This window comes from Gymnodraco acuticeps, unplaced genomic scaffold (genome assembly GCF_902827175.1).
Source record: "Gymnodraco acuticeps unplaced genomic scaffold, fGymAcu1.1, whole genome shotgun sequence".
Lineage (NCBI taxonomy): Eukaryota > Metazoa > Chordata > Actinopteri > Perciformes > Bathydraconidae > Gymnodraco > Gymnodraco acuticeps.
In genome coordinates, this window is record NW_022991031.1 from 391726 (window position 1) to 409486 (window position 17761).

General features: G+C 43.5%; 1 protein-coding gene across 8 annotated transcripts in view; it reads left to right on the forward strand.

Moving 5' to 3' along the window:
* The first annotated feature begins 4293 nt into the window (after positions 1-4293).
* The window catches only part of dlgap1a (discs, large (Drosophila) homolog-associated protein 1a), a 199717-nt gene continuing 186249 nt past the window's right edge, over positions 4294-17761 (forward strand). For all 8 annotated transcript variants that reach the window (XM_034236359.1, XM_034236360.1, XM_034236362.1 and 5 more), the window contains exon 1: positions 4294-4477. The gene's annotated coding sequence lies outside the window, so the exon portion shown is untranslated. The remainder of the gene's footprint in view (positions 4478-17761) is intronic.

Sequence of the window (17761 nt, forward strand, 5' to 3'; positions counted from 1 at the left end):
ATGTAATGTAATGTAATATGCTTTCAAGCAAACGATGCTGGTTTAGCGGTATGTTTGATATGTAGAGAGAAGTTGTTAAAGGTGCTGCAGCCTTTACGTATCGAGGAGATAAGTGATTCAACTGGCCAACTGCTGAGGGTTCCTCCAGAATCACAATATCACCACGTGTAGCTGCTTTCAATTAACAATCACTGCAAATCACACATATACCTATCTGCATGCAAAAAGTGCCCAGCAAACCACATGCTCCACTCCACACAGTATGGCCAGGATTGTCACTGAAGAAGGATAAAAAGCTCAGAGACAGTATTAAACCTTGTGGGACAAGGTGGGTCGTTAAAAGGAGGGTGTGTTACGGTTTGGGAAAGGTAGGACCCAAAAGCAGACTACAAAAAAAGGTAAGTTGGTCTAGAAAACAAAAACGAGCTTTTTTGTAAAAGCTGATGGCAAAAACACAAAGGAAGCACAAGGAAGATATAATACAAAAAGCTGACGATGACTGACATGGAGAGTGATGGGAAAAACAAACAATGAACCCGACACCGAACACAGGAAGAGACAAGACTAACTACAGGGAGGGGTAATCACGAGACGAGAAACAGCCGGGCAGGGAAGGAGAAACACAAGGGCAACAGGTGAACACAATCAGACAATCAGACACACCAGGGAAACTAACGACAGGAGGAAAAACACAGGGAGAAGGACCAGACAAGAAACAAGGAGGAACAGAAAAGCAAAATAACCCCACAACTAGACACAACAAAACTCAAACCCTGACGATTTTGGGAGTCAGAGGCCGTCAGAGGCCGTCGGGCATTCGCGGCGCCCTACTCAGGTTGGTGTGTCCCGCACCGTTGTTGCTTTACGGCACATTATCACACCTCCCGCGGCTAATTCAACATGGTGAAGAGTTTCTATTTTATTTTATGTTTACATGTTTTCAAATGTGTGCTCTAAAATGACATTTATAAATGACTATTATCATTATTATAAGCAAGACAATAAATGGCAAAGATATGTAGAAAATAAACGTATTTAAGATACGTTCATAACAAACGTAACGTGGGAGAAAATATGTTTCTAGAAGATATAAATAAACGTATTTGAGGTACGTTCATAAGAAACGTAACGTGGGAGAAAATACGTTTCTAGCTAAACGTAATTGAGAATGCAGTTTTGTTCTGTGGGAACATCATTTTTAGGAGACAGGGTTGAAGATCCGGCTCCCTTCAAGGAGCCATAATTCCCATCACTATCCTGGAGCTTACTGAGCTAACGGAGCTAGCAGAGGGACAGAAAGCTATTAGCAGCACTCACTGCAGAGACCTGTCACTCAAATTGACCACGCCCTAATTTATGCAAAAACTGTAAGACCTAATATAAATAAAAGGGTCGTGTTATAAAACAATTCACTCACCAATTCATAATCATGAAGGTGGAATCTAACTATATCCCGAATATTTTTTATTGCATCCAAGGGTAGAAACATGTTTATTTCTGCTGTAAAGTTGGGCATTTTAACATGGTGGTCTATGGAAATTCCTCCTTTCTGCAGTCATCACCTATCGGCCAATGGATGAACTGCAGTTTGAGGCACTTCCTTATTGGCCTGCCGGCTCTGCCCCAGAGTTTGCCGATTGGTCTAAACTGATAATCATAACACATTTATTTTTAATGAAGCGCTTTTACAGGGTTACAGTAAAGAAACAAGGACACACGTCCCTTTCTAAAAAAAAGGCCAGTTAATCGATTGATCTCAACTATTTTTATAATTGTGTAATTGATATTTATTTAAACGATTCGCTGCTTTTCTCTGCTTATCATTTTACATTGAATAACTTTGGGGAGAAAATAAGCAATTTAAACATGTTATCATTCATTTTACTTCAGATTATTAAACACTGTGAATTATCAACATTTGAAAATGATGAGTTCCAGAGGGAGGGGGCAGCGATGGAGAAGGCTGCCCCCCCCAGGTTTGGTGCATTTCTGGATGTATTGAAGTTCATTTTGGTTCATTGAGGACTTTTGATAATGATGATCCATAGAGAATTCTGTTTCAGTAGTCCAGTGTTTAGGTGAAGAATGGGGGTCTCTGCAGCAGGCTGATGGTCTGAGGGGGGCAGAGTTTCTGAGGGGGGCAATGTTTCTGAGGGGGAAGAAGGGCTACGTGATGATCAAATTTGGGCTTGTTTGTCAAAAATGACTCCAAGGTTGCAGATGTGATGGCAGAGGTGTGCAGTTGTCAAAGGTGAGGTTGAACTCCTGAGTGATGTTGTTGCCGGATATGGGCCGAGGATGATCTTCAGTCTGTGGTAAAAGAGTTTCTGTTGACCTGATGCAACTCGTTTTCATTTTGTCGTGCAGTGGTTGGGTAGCGGCAGAGAAGTGGACAGGAGGTAGGCTAGGGCTTAACAATGTCCTCGGTGTAGGATAGTCCTGGTCCATTTGGGGCACACTGATTTAAGCTGTCACTGGTAGTCAGTGCAGGCCTAGGGTGAGGAGAAGTAGGGTTAAAGAATTTAGGATGAAGAACAGTCGAGCTGCTGCACTCTGGATGAGCTCTGGAGGCCGGAAAATATTCAGATCCTCGAGTGAGGCTACTGCAAAGTGGGCAGAGGTGGAAAGTAACAAAGTTAATGTATACGCAAGTACTTGAGTACATTTTTGAGGTAAATGTACTTTACTTGAATACTTGTATCCTACTTTATATTTCTACTACATTTTAGCAGCAAATATTGTACTTTTTACTCACTACAATGATTTGAAAACATTAGCCTACTAATTTAGTTGCTTTTGCAGGTTTATATTATTAGGACCAAAATCAACTAATAGGTTATGATGTACTGATATCTGGCAGATATCAATGTTATCTTATACTTTAACAGCTAAACATTAAATGATAGACACATGAATACATCACTAATTATAAGCCAGTGGTGTAATATATATTATTCCAAAAATTGCCACTTTGGTTAATGAATACTTTTAGATTTGGTACTTAAGTATATTTTTCTGCAAACACTGTTGTACTTTTAAAGTAACATTTTGAATAAGGGACTTTTAATTGTAACAGAGTAGGCCTATGTCTACACTGCACTATTATTACTTTTACTCAAGTACAAGATGTGAGTATTTATCCCACCTCTGAAAGAGTGTCTGTTGCAATTAGAAAACAGTTGAACATGCATCAACAGTTGAATAGGATTTATGCAGTACAGTTATTTTTTCCAGTAGGCCTATGGGACGAAATTAATAGTTTACCTTTGACACATGTGTTATGAGTAGGCTATTTGCTATTTTTGCAGTAAACACACACATGAATACATTAATTGAAATAATATTATTCCATTCCTGGTCTTACTCGCAACATGTCGAAGAAACGTCGTTCTCTCTCTCTCTGTTCTATGAATTGGCAAGAGTGAAGTTCGTTGAAGTAACAGACGTGTACTTCCGGTTTAGCTTCAAAATAAAGCCCTTCTTTGCAAATCAAGCAACATGTATCAGTCATAAGTACATTTTATTTTTGGACAAAGGCCAGATGCGCTATAGCCAGGTGAGAGTCATTGTGTGGTTTGATTTTATTTAAATGTTATTGTTGAACATGCATTTGGTGTTATACTACAATACTACAGTTGTTTTACTAAATATGATCCTGTTTAACTAAATTAACTTAAACTAATCGTCCCGACACACAGCCTAGCATTGAAGTAGAATACAATTGGTTTTAGTGTAACACATGGAGCTATAATTAGTTGCCTGCTAGGCCTAATGCAACATACTGTCTGTATAGGCTATAGTGAGAAAACACAGGAAAGTAGGAAGGGGCAATATGACCTTTAAATGATATCTTGATGTTTTTAGGCAACATCGTGATATACACTATATATCTTGATATTTTTGAAACAATTTCCATACCCATCACACTTGTAGATGGTTCTAGTCCCTGCAACAAGTCTGCATCACATTATTCTTTTTCATATTAGTTCCATTGGATATTTTTTTTACTTGTGTTAAAAATTGCAGCCACTCATGTTTTTCTATGTGTATGTAGCGATACACAAAGTAAATACCATACCTCACCGCCCACCACTAGCCTATCTGAAAAGGCCTTCCTAATCTTTCCTGGTTTGGACGAAACTGAAGAACTAATCTGGTGGCACGTGATATAATTTTGCGCTTTTTATGAAAATCTGGAAGGAAGTTTAAAAAAACTATAACAGCTTTTATTTTGTAGGGGTTAAATCTCTGGTTTCCGGTGTGATTCGGGCTAACGGTCTAACTCCCCGCGCTTCACGGACCACAGGCTCGCGCCACTTGATGCCCCCACATTCTCACTCACGCACACACACACACTCACGCGTACACATTCCTCCGGTGACTGTGTAGTGGTCGCCTCTCTCAGACACGGACGTGCTTTTGGATGTACGAGCCGGTGCCCGCGTGCAACGATGGTGTGAAGAGGTGCCATATCAAGGTAAGCTTTAAACCTGTATGGTAGGTCCAGGCTCAGCGTGGAGCAATTCAACAGCCTATCCATACTCCTGTTGACGGAATGACTCACACCGGGAATCAAATGTCAATTGATAATGGTGTGCTTTGATGCCTTCATTAACGGCAGCATGCTTCCCGTTAACGGGGCTCTCAGCTGCATTGGCGTTAAAGGAAGCATCAACTGCATTCTTTATGCGTGCCATCCTCGCGCGTGGGGATGTTCACGCTGCATTTGTACATTTCTGCCAATTAAACGTGGCCGTGCTCATTTTCAGAGTGAAACGCCACGTAATGCCGTATAAAAATATATCCATTTTTTTTGTCTATTCTGAAGAAATCTTTAAAGATAAGCTAATTTTTGTTCAATAAAGTTTCTGGATTGATTGACACTGTCACAGACTCACACCTCAATACCACCAAAAGGTTTTTTGTTTTTTTAAATAAATGATATAGTGTTGACAAAAAGCATTTTAAAGCAAGGTGCATTGATCATTGAAGGCGACATTAAGAATATTCCATAACGCAACATACTTGCTTTAGTAGCTTTATAAGTAAATGGTCTAATGAAAGTGACATTCGCTCCATGTCATAAGGACACCCTGACAGGGGGTCCCCGACATGCTGCCATTCCTCCTGGACTGTGGCAGAGTGAAGGCAGCACAGCTGGATGGACGGTTATTATGGAGGAAAGACACTGAATCTCACACGATTGCTATAGAATAATAAGCCTGAGATGACAGGGAGGATGTGCTCTATCTTCCGCCTCACTGAGAACTTGTGAGCTCAGAGCAGAGCGTCAGTTATCGCCTGTGGCTGTGGCTGAGGATGAGAGGACAAGCAGATCCCAGCATGCTTCTAATTCAAGAAGACCAACTGGTGATGTTAAGAGTGTGGGCAGTGTCAGCTCACAGGACTCATATTGGATTATTATAATCCCACTCAATGAGGAAAGGTGAATCAGTACCAGAACATCACCATTTGTTAGCTTTTCTTACAGGATAGGGCTCCTTTATAATGCTCTATAATCTTCTTGGCCTTTTGCATTCAACATGATACAATATTCAGAATATGAATGATTTGATTATTCGCACAGTGGAGAAATGTACATTGTTACAGCAGTAGATATAGAGACGAAAAATAAAAATAACACTCTATTAGATACAAAGGCATGCAGATAGTATTTCAAATATAAATTCAGGGAAAATAAGTAAGTAAGCAGTATTTATAAAAGAACATAAGTGTAACATTGTAGAATACTGTGTGGTAGCAGGTTGATTGCAGTGGTAACAAAAAAGAAACAGATAATATACAGATTCTTGTTAGAATGGACAACCTGAGAAGTGGCAGCCACTATTAATAACAATTTTAGCAGAACATATTGCACAATAGTGTCTTTGTTTGTTATCTTTTTACATTATTGCACGTTGGTGTCATACCCCACTGTCATCTATGTATTCATTTCTATAAAAAGGGATTATAAACGTATTAAGGATCAATTACATTTTGTGTGGTGCTACATTTGATAAAATGGCACAATAGGGTCACAGTAGGGCTGTGACCCTATTTTATAAAATCGTATTTTAATCTCGATTACGATTTTGGCTTGCAACGATTACGAAAACAGCGTAATGAAATAAAACGATTATTTTGCTGCATTTCCTTTCGCAATGTTGCTCTCAATTTGTCTTGCGTTATACATCCTGCCCGCGCTTTCGCCCCTCCCTAAAAGCCCTCTCGGCCAGGTTGTGTTGTGACTTGCAGTCTGTTTAATAAATCCATATAAACACGTTACAAGGGAAGCTTTAGTTGCCATGTCTTATTGTCTTTAGTCTCCGGTCCCCATGCTCCGGTCTCTAGTGTACATGCCCCTTTCACACCAATGCGGTTCCCGTTCTAGCTCCGTGCTTGCGCTCTTCTGGTTCGGAACCAGGTTTTCTTTTCAGCCCCCGCTCTGTTCACACCGCCCAGAGCCCGACTGGTGCTGCCGCGGCTGCGTCATGACGTCACCGTTTACGTCACAGATTTTCTCGCCAACAACAACAACAATGGGGAACTGCGTCGGGTCGATGATCGTGTTCCTTAATCATACGAAGCCAGATTAAATTAAATAACTACTTCTCAACTACAGTTCATTGTTTATTAATGTGTTTCAGCTGCAGTGCTACCCGCTGTTTGGCATTACAACGCTGTTATGAAAGTTTCTCTGGTATAAAATGGGTGATGTTAGCATAGCAACCGAAGCTAAACTGACTATCTTGACTACTTGTTGCTATCCTATTGTGGCATAAGCCGTTTTCTCCAGGCACATTTTACCGGCGTATTTTTTATTATGATTCTACTTGTGATAGTCGGACACGACAACCTGTGCAGCCCATGTATTGATTCCATCCGATAGCTGCTATAATACAAAACAAAACGTCTGCCTGTTCTCCACTAGGGATGGGAACGATTAATTGAATATTTATATTTTTTTGGAGGGGTGCCTGTAGGAGCCAAAATGCTTGTGTTAGCCTTACTTATTATTTGTATTATTATCTTGTATTTCTGTTTGCATCGCGTTTAATTCTTGTTGTTTATCACTTCCGCCAATGGTCACGTGGGTGTGGTTTATTGGTATTTAGGTCACCTGTTGGATGCCGGTCTGGAGGATATGATACGAAGAGGGTGAATGGCGCTCTGATACTTTCTGTTGACCGTCAGGTCTGGAGTTGTATATTGTTTGTTTTCGTCTTTATTAAACACCATGGACTACAAATGACTACGGACTCTTACATGGAACGCCTCACAGCAAAGAGCATTTTTTAGCCTCTCAGCAGCTAACTCATAGGGAGTTATATCTCTCACAGGCTCCGCCCTCTACTGGACTCTATGGGTACTACCTTATCATGCAAGCATTCACCTACTGAGATTTCTATGGACGTAGCCGGCCCCGGGGCGGGCCTACCTGAATGCGTGCGCATCTCACTTCCGTATAAAAGGAGGCCTCGCCTCCTGACCACCATCCTTTACTCTTCAGCGAGCGGAGGTGATAGCCTAGCACTGAGTCCGAGACGTATTTTTTGAGAGAAAGAAAGAAAGATAGCGTGCGCCGACCCCCACCACCTCTGCTTCGAGTGTTTGGGGGACCAGGATATGGCCGAGGCGGTGCCATTCCTTCCGAGTCCGGCGTCCATGGAAGTCCACCGCCCAGGGCTGTACTCTCCCTGGATGATGATCATGGCGGCGGGTGTGTGGGCTACTCGCTCATTGCTAGAGATGCCCCCGCCTCACCAGGTCAGAGCGATTATTGGGCCGCAAGGCCAAATAAGTATCTTGGTCCACGAGCCTTGCCCCAGGCCCGGTTCCCCCGGGGACCTGTGCTCGGTGGCTTCACATGATATAGGGTTGACCCTACTTCATCACAGGCCGCCGCCGCTGCCTGCCTTGTGATGTTCCTGGGATATCACGTCGCATGGCATTTTTCCAAAGAGGACTGTGTTGATCTCCTGGGAGCCCCCGTCTTTACGGAAGGGCTTTATGGATCGATCTCCTTGCTCACGGGATAAGGAGTAATCGCAGCGTGGCTGATTCTTGCCCATCCCCAGCGGAAGAAACACTGTCCTACACTCCCCGCCCCCGCTGTAAACCCCAGTATAGGGAGCCAGCAGGTGGGTGTGTGCACGTGAGTGGAATAAACTGTGTGCTGTTAAAGCACTGTGCGGGTTCAAGAGACGCTATTGCCGGCGTGCTGTTGTCCCACCGTTTCGTCTCATTCTCCCTCTCCTGGGGAGAGTGAGGCGAGAACGTTTGGCAGTCATCCTGGTAGCACCGGATCGCGTCGGGGCTCCGTGGTACTCAGAAATGACGCAGATGAAGGTGGGCCAGCCCTGGGCGATTCCCCAGTTCTGGGGGGCGATGTCTCAAGAGGCAGGTGCAATCGGAGCGTTACTCACTCTGGGCCGTCCTCTCCAGGCTTGGCTCCTGAGAGGGACAGGCTGAGACAGGGTGGATTGTCTGACAGTGTTATTCAGTCTATCCAGGCAGCTAGAGCTGGATCCACCACAGCCTGTTACAGGCCGAAGTGGCTGGGATTCCAGCGACGGTGTGAGGAGCGGAGAATAGAGCCCCTATCTTGTGAGTTAGGCTCTGTTTTGTCCTTCTTACAGTTATTGGTGGACAGAGGACTAGCTCATTCTACTATAAAAGTGTATGCAGCAGCCATCTCGTCCTGTCATGAGGGATTCAACGGCAGGTCAGCCTTTTCTCAACCACTGATGTTGCGGTTTTTACAGTGGGACCTGCCGCTGGTGCTCGAGGCTTTGGTCACAGAACCATTTGAGCCTCTGGAGCTCTCCTCCCTGAAAGCACTGTCGTGGAAGATAGCATTGCTACTTGCCTTAACGTCAGCCAAAAGAGTGTCCGAGTTAACCGCTCTGTCGGTGCACCCGAGCTGTTGACTGATTCGGGGTGACCGGAGCGGCGCGACACTCAGACCGAACCCCTCCTCTGTGCCTAAGAGCCTAAGGAGTCTCAGGTCGAGGGTTATTCAGTTGGGGGGATTTAGTCTTCCACCCCATGGTGGGGCCAGGGAAGCTAAATTACACCTCCTCTGCCCGGTGCGCGCGTTAGCATGTTATGTAGAGCACACAGCTACCCTGAGACGCACTGAACAGTTGTTTGTGTGCTTCGGGGGCGGGGTGACTGGAAAAGCTCTGTCCAAGAAACGCCTGGCAGGCTGGCTCTGCGAAGGCATTGCACATGCCTACAGACAGGCAGGGAGAGCCTGTCCCACGGGGGTCCGTGCGCACTCCACACGAGCTGTGGCTGCATCAACAGCCTTATTCAACGGTGCGAGTGTGGAGGATATATGCACGGCGGCACCTTCGTCAACGCCAGGCCCCTTCATAAAGTGTTATCTCTTGGACATGTCTGGCTCTTTCTCAGCGTCTGTGCTTGCTGGGGCAACACAGGACTTGTGGGTAGGGGGGGGGGCTGTTGGTCAGTGGGCATCTGACCCTCTCCCCGGGCGTAAAATGCCCTTACGTTTCTCCGGACCCCTGGAGGGTCGCGGGGGACGTGGGGTGCTCTGGGCCCTTTTCAGGGCTGGAGGGCTCCCCTCGCCTGCCTGGGGGCAGGAGGGGGAGAGCCCTCCATACTATAGTCCCTACACACTCTGCACAGGGTCAGTGTTTGAGTGTGGGGACATAGGGGGCACTTGCATTCTCCCCGTGCTCTTTAGGGACTCAGGAGAGAGAGTGCATAGTGAACCCATACAGGGCTGGGGTTTTTTCCCTGTCCGCCTATAGGTGGACGCAGGGGAGCCCTCAGCACTGTTTTTTTTTCGAGCACACTTTTTTTCGCGAGGCAAGCGCATCAGGGTGTGCTTTATCGGCCGCAGCCCAGACTTCTCCACGGTTACAACCGAGGGAGAGGTGAATGAGGCTCAGTGGCTGTTAAAGCGGGTCAGGGACAGTGAGGTGGAACGGTGTGCTGGACGACAGTGCGTGCATACATCGGGGCTCCGCCCACTGTACCCATAGAGTCCAGTAGAGGGCGGAGCCTGTGAGAGATATAACGTCGGGTTACGTATTGTAACCCTTGTTATATTAGCACAGACAGAGCCCTCTACCTTGGGGCACTGTCTGTCCTATACCGCTTGCTGAAGAGTGGTGTAAGATGGTGGTCAGGAGGCAAGGCCTCCTTTTATACGGAAGTGAGATGCGCACGCATTCAGGTAGGCCCACCCCGGGGCCGGCTACGTCCATAGAAATATCAGTAGGTGAATGCTTGCATGATAAGGTAGTACCCATAGAGTCCAGTAGAGGGCGGAGCCTGTGCTAATATAACAAGGATTACAATACGTAACCCGACGTTATTACCGCTACAGTGCCTAAGTTGATTACATATGATCAAATGGAATAATTCAATGTATACGACAGTGCCATAGCTAAGTAGGGATGGGTATCGTTAAGGTTTTAACGGTACTATTACTTTTATCGATACCGCTTAACGGTCTGGTCTTCTAACGGTACTTTTATCGGTTCTTTTGGAGAAAAAAACAAGGTAAACTAACTAAACAAATTGTGAACAAAACTAACATTGCTCTTTATTTAAATTAGATAATAATATTTCACATCAAAAGAAACAACAATGTTTTAACAAATCCTATGAAATAATCTGATGACAGAACTGTAAACAGAATAGCTGAAACTTTAACAAAATAAATAACTCAGTTACCTCTAATCATCAACCCATATTTTTATAATTGAGTTAACTCCTTGTGTTGCTGCTAGCATACATAATAGATCTAAGGTCAGACAGTAGCGGCAATGTAATGAGATTACACACGCAGCATTTAGAATACAGGTCACGAAACAGGCACAGTGTTAAAACAGTGCAAATAGAAAACGCTGCAAGAAGCTCAAAACACAACGGAAACGGACACTAAAAAAAACGACGCACACATCTGGGACCGAGATGCTTGTTGATGGCCAGGGGTTATACAATTGGCCAACTGTCACTGGAAACTAACCCATAATGTAAGCTCATGAGGCTTTTTTCAACAATGTGATCAATTTTTTATTCCTTCCAATATTACTGCGAACCTACTGTAGGAGTTAGCTAACCTATTTCAAATATACTGACAAACACTTGCAATTATGAAACAGACTAACTCTGCCAACAGAGACAGTTGTCCAGCTTTATAAGTATTTTATTATGAAGCACTTAGATACCGTTCCCTGGTGTATGGTCAGTGTTTCCGCCAGACCAGAGCTGAGAGGGCGTCCACCCCGAGAGCGGGGGGGGTGCTCGAATTTTGACTTGAGCCGTCCCTTATAGATACTGTCTCTTTACGTTAGTGAGCCGGATCATTTGGCTCGGCTCTCTTAAAGCGCCAGCTCTTTCGGCTCCCAAACGGCTCTTCATGTTACCACACTTTACCACGGAGCCTCAGTTCCGCCGCTGCGAGGCTCTCGCGTCCAAATCGTGCACGTTCCGTGTTGTCCTGTAGCAGGCACCGCCGATGTCGGGGAAACGATCTTCAATACTCAGAAAAGAATCAGACTCCTTTGCCCCTCCAACAGAGGGATGTCCTTGTCCTTTTTCCTTTTCGTCATTTCAAGCGATAAAAACTCTCGATCTTCTCTCGAATTATTAATATTTTTGGACGCCATCGGCTCGAGTTCAGGGCGTGTTCAAATAAAGTAAGGCACTGCGTTGGTGTGGAGGTGTTGCTTCAGGCATGGTTGGAATATCATTGAAAAAATCTGTTTGAGTAACAGACATTTTTTCAAGACACCAACATAACTGCAACCTGGATTGTTAAACGTTGGAAAGTTGTGATTTTATGCCTAGTTGTTATGACACGCCAGTCTTTCGTTGCAGCAGTTGAATGATGAATACAAATATAAAAACGACATTCATGTTAAAATAATCAATCAGGAATGAGTATCTGAATGATGTTTAACTGCAGTGTTTTTCTGGTTGGGTTTGCATTGTGTTGCTTCAAAAGTGTTGTATTGTACATTTGGTGAAACCATGAAAGACATTTCATCTTTATTTCATAAAAAAAGGCTTTATAGCACTCAATTATTTAAGTTATTCAAATGTCTTCAAAAGTTTGTTTTACATTTGAATTGAATGCAAATCTTTAGCTAGTTTAGCTTAACGTGGCTGCACATAGCTTGCTAACTAGCGAGGCATTGTTGTTAGCTGGTTTATCACTCAGCAACAAATTGAAGAGATACAGTAGTTACATTTAACAGTAGCAATTTAATTGAAATATACCTCAGCAATATTTTAAATGTTTTAAAGATGTTTAACATAGAAAAAACTATTCTAAACAAAGAAACGATAGACAGGCTTCCACTGTGAATGCTTAAGCCATGGAAGCTAGCTAACAATTCTTACTTTAATGAGCAACAAGCTTATTTTAGCCTTGTTAAATTAAGCCTTACAGGCTACAGAATGTTAGTTAGTGACCTGTTGTTTTAGTTACATATTTTACCAACATACACAAAAAACATCTTAGGCTGCTTAAGTAACATTCTGTTCTTTAGTTGTCAATAGTTGGCAGGTTTGGTAGTTAGCTCTAGCATACATTTTTGCGCTAGACAAACATAGATGTATAAATGGAAGAGGATACAACGTTGGAGGCGGGGCCTGTTTGTGATGCAAGTTACCCCGGGGCTCATGGCCTGACTCTCAAGAACTTAAATGACCCGATTCTTCCAAATGATCTTCTTCACCCATAGAGCTCATAGAGCACGCACAGTTGCACGCCCAGTGTTGGCTCAGCTACATGAATGGAGGAGGGAAAATAACCCTTGATACAGCCTTTCCTGCATTTTAGGAACTCAAATATTATTTAAACATCCGTGCTGGGTAGCTCTTGGGTTAAATCCTGTAATAAAGATGTCATAGATCTTATACCATACCTGGAATACTGTTTACCATCCTTGATATCACTCTTTGGTCAAGTATATTATCTTCCAACATTTCTAGAGAGTTTAACCCATGTCTGCTCAAAGAAAGTGGTATCCATCAAGAGTCTAGAATTACAGCTAGTCTCGTTATGTTTCTTAAATGTTACCTGCATAACTCGGTAGCTGACCTCAGGGTTACCACCACCAGTAATATTTCTCAATTGCATGAATGACAACACACAGAACAGATGTGCTGATTAATCTGCTCTGTTTAAGCTCTTTGGATGCTTTCTCGAGTGCAGTTTGTGAGAACAGTTCGTCTTTGACCTTCTTCAAACTTTAATACATGAGCTTGTTGATGATTTACTCATGGTGTCCGAGTGAATCCCTGTTGGTACTTTCACAGCTCTTGGTTTTGATATGCTGCCTAGGCAACACATCTCGTGTGAACACAATGAGTCGCTCGACACTTAAAATATGACGTTACAAGTTCTGTCTGAGTGGCCTGAGTGACTCCATGTGACGTTTACTCATTCTTTAGGGATCACAGCTTCCTTCAACCTCCCTAATTTGACTTTTATTTATTTAACTTCCCTAAAAGCCTTTTCACAATACCCATCCCTACATCTCCTTCAGAAATACATCTTAATAATGGAAAATACCTTTTGCATGGTTGCTATTCTTCATGGAATAGGTAAAGAACATTATGGACTTTTCCTCCCAGTAAGAGTACCAAGAACAGCTGAAAAGGAAGTGTCAAAAAGAGAATGTTACAAGCTGTCTCCCACTTGCAACACAAGAAGAAGAAGTTCCAACAAAAGTCTGCAAAAAGCAATACAACATATTTTACGAGACTTTTCACAATGAAGTTGAATAGTGGAGCACGCTTGTGAACTGTTAGTTCGCCGGAGCCTCGCAGCGGGGTGACTGCGGAGCGCATAATTGCGGCGCATTTGCGCATTATTGCGCTGCATTTGTGCATTAGATGAATTGCGCCGCATTTGCGCATAACATGAGGTCCCCTTAGCAAGATGAGGCCCCACGCAGTCTGCGTGAGCTGCGTGTAGGGAGGGCGGCCCTGACAGACAAAACATATATTTAGCTTAACATGCTACTTACAGGGTTCCCGCGGGGTCTTAAAAAGTGTTACATTTGATAATCAGAATTTAAGGCCTTAAAAAGGTCTTAAATATGATCAAAAAAATAAGAAAGGTCTTAAATATGATTTAGAACAGGGGTCGGCAACCCCTGGCACCGTAACCAGTCCGCAGCCCCGCTCTCTTAAACTCCAGGCGACTTTCTGCCGCTTTCCTCCGTGGTGCAGTGCTGATCGTTTCACCACAGAGGAAAACACTTCACTAATTGCAGTAGGCCTACCCATAAGTACAAATGCCGCAGTTTTTGCGTGGCTGTGTCTTTAGTTGAAAGCCCAGTGGCGATCTGCTCATCTCTCATCGAAATAATATGCTACAAAGGGGCGGACTGGCCATGTGTTCTGGAGAATCACAGAACGGACGATCGTCCTTATTATTATGACGTTTAAACCAATTATTTAAATGTGTTCCCCGCAGCGAGGCTCCCCCGCCCTCCTGTTGACAGTTCACGAGCGTCGAGCTCCTCACCCCCCCCCCCACCGTTGATAATTCACGATCGTCTGATAATTTTATTTTTTTGTAATGGCACTTCATATCAAGAAGGTTGCCGACCCCTGATTTAGAAGGTCTTACAAATTATGGGATGTGAAAGGTACTTCTGTGTAGCGATCACGTCTAAATGTGTTTTGGGGGAAATGTCCAGAGGTGGGAGTAAGTCCTACATGTGCAAGTCATGAGCAAGTCTCAAGTCTTGACCTACAAGTATCAAGCAAGTCCCAAGTCACTGTGGTGAGAGTCAAGCAAGTCAAGTCAAGTCAAGTCATTGCTCAGGTCAAGCAAGTCAAGTCAAGTCATACGAAATTCTGATGAATAAGCCCAGTTTCTGCATCAGTTAAAAGACAGTGGTTATGAACATGGATTCAACCCACACTATGACAATCATATTAGATTCATATTAACCCTAGAACTGCAGACAATAAGCTAGGACTCAAAAAGTCTGTTCAAAAAGGCAGAATTCCAGGTGAGAAAATCATATATGGCATTTTCCATTACACATATTTTATTTAAATTTCTGTTAACGCTAGAACCGCCAACAGCGTCAGCACCTACATAGATATCATTTAATTTATCCCTCTTCATAATTACCTTATAAACTAAGTCGGACGATTTAAAACTCACTTAATTGGGTTAATTTAGAAATTGCTTCAGTTTATAACCAGGGGTGCACATAACTTGTTTGCCCTGGTTCTCAAAGGAGCACCTGGAGATGTTGCTTGGTGCTCATCCTTAAAATGAAATAAACCGTAACTTTTGAGGGGGTCTTGACTTTATTTGCCAGACACACAGCACTGAACACACACACAGAGGTGAACACAGAACACACATGCAGAGGTGAACACAAGACAACATTAGCACGACCAGTAATCCTACAAGCTGTCATCACTACCCTCCTGACTGTTCTCCTCACTGTCTTCCTCTCTGTCAGACATGGTAGCTGATGATGTAGGCCTACTACTTTCTCTCTGGTTCAGTCTGCGATTAGATGCTTGCACCCACAAGTCAACAGCTGGTTTTGGGTCGAAAGTCTCTGTTGTCATCTTAGACAAGTGGATGTAATCAAATAAGTATGTGAACATAACCAATAACCTACCATAGCCAATAACACATGAATGTAACTTATTGTATTTGTGTTGTTCATTCATATCTTATTTAAATGCATTTTTTTTGTGTATGTCTCCAGTTTTAAAGGATATTTTTGGTTACTGTATGCATTGGAATGATTTCAAACCTATTTATCCCAATAATTATAAAGGAGTGCCTTGGAAATATGTGTTTACATAACTTGTGACCAAACTGTTTGAACTTAGACTAAAGTGAACTATCTAAACACTAAGAGTCCTTTACCTCACTGAGCTGTAGTTATCAGCCTCTCAGACTGACTGGAGAGGACTCTCCCTCCACATTATTGTAGACACATCTTCTTCTTATATCCGTTAGAGCAGCTAGCACCAGATGCTAATAACAACACCGGGCGGTGCGCCCTTCTCTCTCTCCCTCGCTCACTCGCACTTTGTCTGTGAGCTGCGGTTGCCAGATAAGCCAACATCCCCCATTTTCATCACTTACAGCGCCCATCGACCAGGCCAAATGAAAAGTGTAACCGGGGTGAAAAGGGTGTTACATTTACTTAATTATGAATATTGTTACATCAAGGCCGAAAATTAGGATGAGCCCCAACGGTCAAAAATGTTTTTTTCCCTCCCAGAGCTGCCAGCGCAGCGCCTCCACAGATCTGGCGCCCTAGGCGAACATCTATAACGCCAGTGCTACGGGCCGACCCTGAGTTCATATGCAACTCGCAAATACCTTTCTCTCTCCTCTCTCCTCTCTTTTCTCTTCTCCCTTCTCTCTCTCCCTCTCTCTCTCAATGTTGGTATGCAAATGCGCCTTTTTTCAAATGACCCGGTGCTCTTTTTTTGGCAGAGGTGCGCATGCGCACCTGCACACCAGTTATGTGCAGCCCTGTTTATAACAGATCAAAAAGTTCACATTCATTTTACAATAAATCAAGGAATGATGCACTTCTACAAACAAAAACAACATAATTAAAACATTTAAACAAACTACTAACAGTAGATGAACTACATTATTCAAAAGTTTCCAGTAACTTCTGATAATAACACAGGCGAAATAAACGAGGCATCTCTTTCCCTCTCTCTCTCTCTCTCTCTCTCTCTCTCTCTCTCTCTCTCTCTCTCTCTCTCTCTCTCTCTCTCTCTCTCTCTCTCCTGACAGCCCGTCAGTATCAGGGTTAGTCAAAATGAATCCCTTGGCGGTTCTAGTGTTCGTTTACCGTTTTGTCTTCTCTTTGCTTAATCGATTTGAAACCAAGTCTAACGTAGCTTAAACTTCACGTTAGCTTTCTAGCTAACACAACACATGCACGTACCTTTCTCTGTGGGGTTTTTGTAGTGACGAATGAAGTTGGATGTTGTGGTGGTCGTGTCACTGATCTTTATGCTGCAGACTCTGCATACCGCTGTTCTTTTCTTATTAGCGTCATCGACAACATAATCCTTGAATCCAAACTTCACTATTTGTGGAGTAAAGCTAGCCGCTGCCATGTTAACTCAGACTCCTGCCTTCTAGTGGGTTGCCAGGTTTGCGCGCATAGCGCTATAATCACCCAATTACATTTGGAAATACTAATTGTAATATCTCAATACAAAAACAAACGCAAATATTTAATTTTAAAAAGTCAAGTCCTTTCAAGTCATCTATCTCAAGCTTAAGTCAAGTCTCAAGCCATGAATACCATACTCTGGTATCTTCTAATCTACTTAATAATAAATATGGGGAAGTGTAAGTTCAACCGTATTTGGTTGGAAAACATCGAATGTAGTGCTTGGTTGAAACCAGTGGAAGGGAACATTTTTGAAGCCCGCTGCACCTTTTGCAAACAAAATTAGCGTGTTTTGCTAATGCAGAGTTAGTTAATGCAGCGTTAGCTAATGCAGCGTTAGCTGGTGCAGCGTTAGCTGGTGCAGCGTTTGCTGGTGCAGCGTTAGCTGGTGCAGCGTTAGCTGGTGCAGCTACTCCCGCAACAACACCCGGGGACCTCCGGGCAACGTTTGGGTCTACAATGTACGTCAACCCTAAAAGCGGAGGTGCTGTGGACGCTAAATACCGTAGCTAAACACCAATCATACAACAGCATGAAGGCAGCAGAGCTCTGAATATAGCTCTTGTCACACACACACACACACA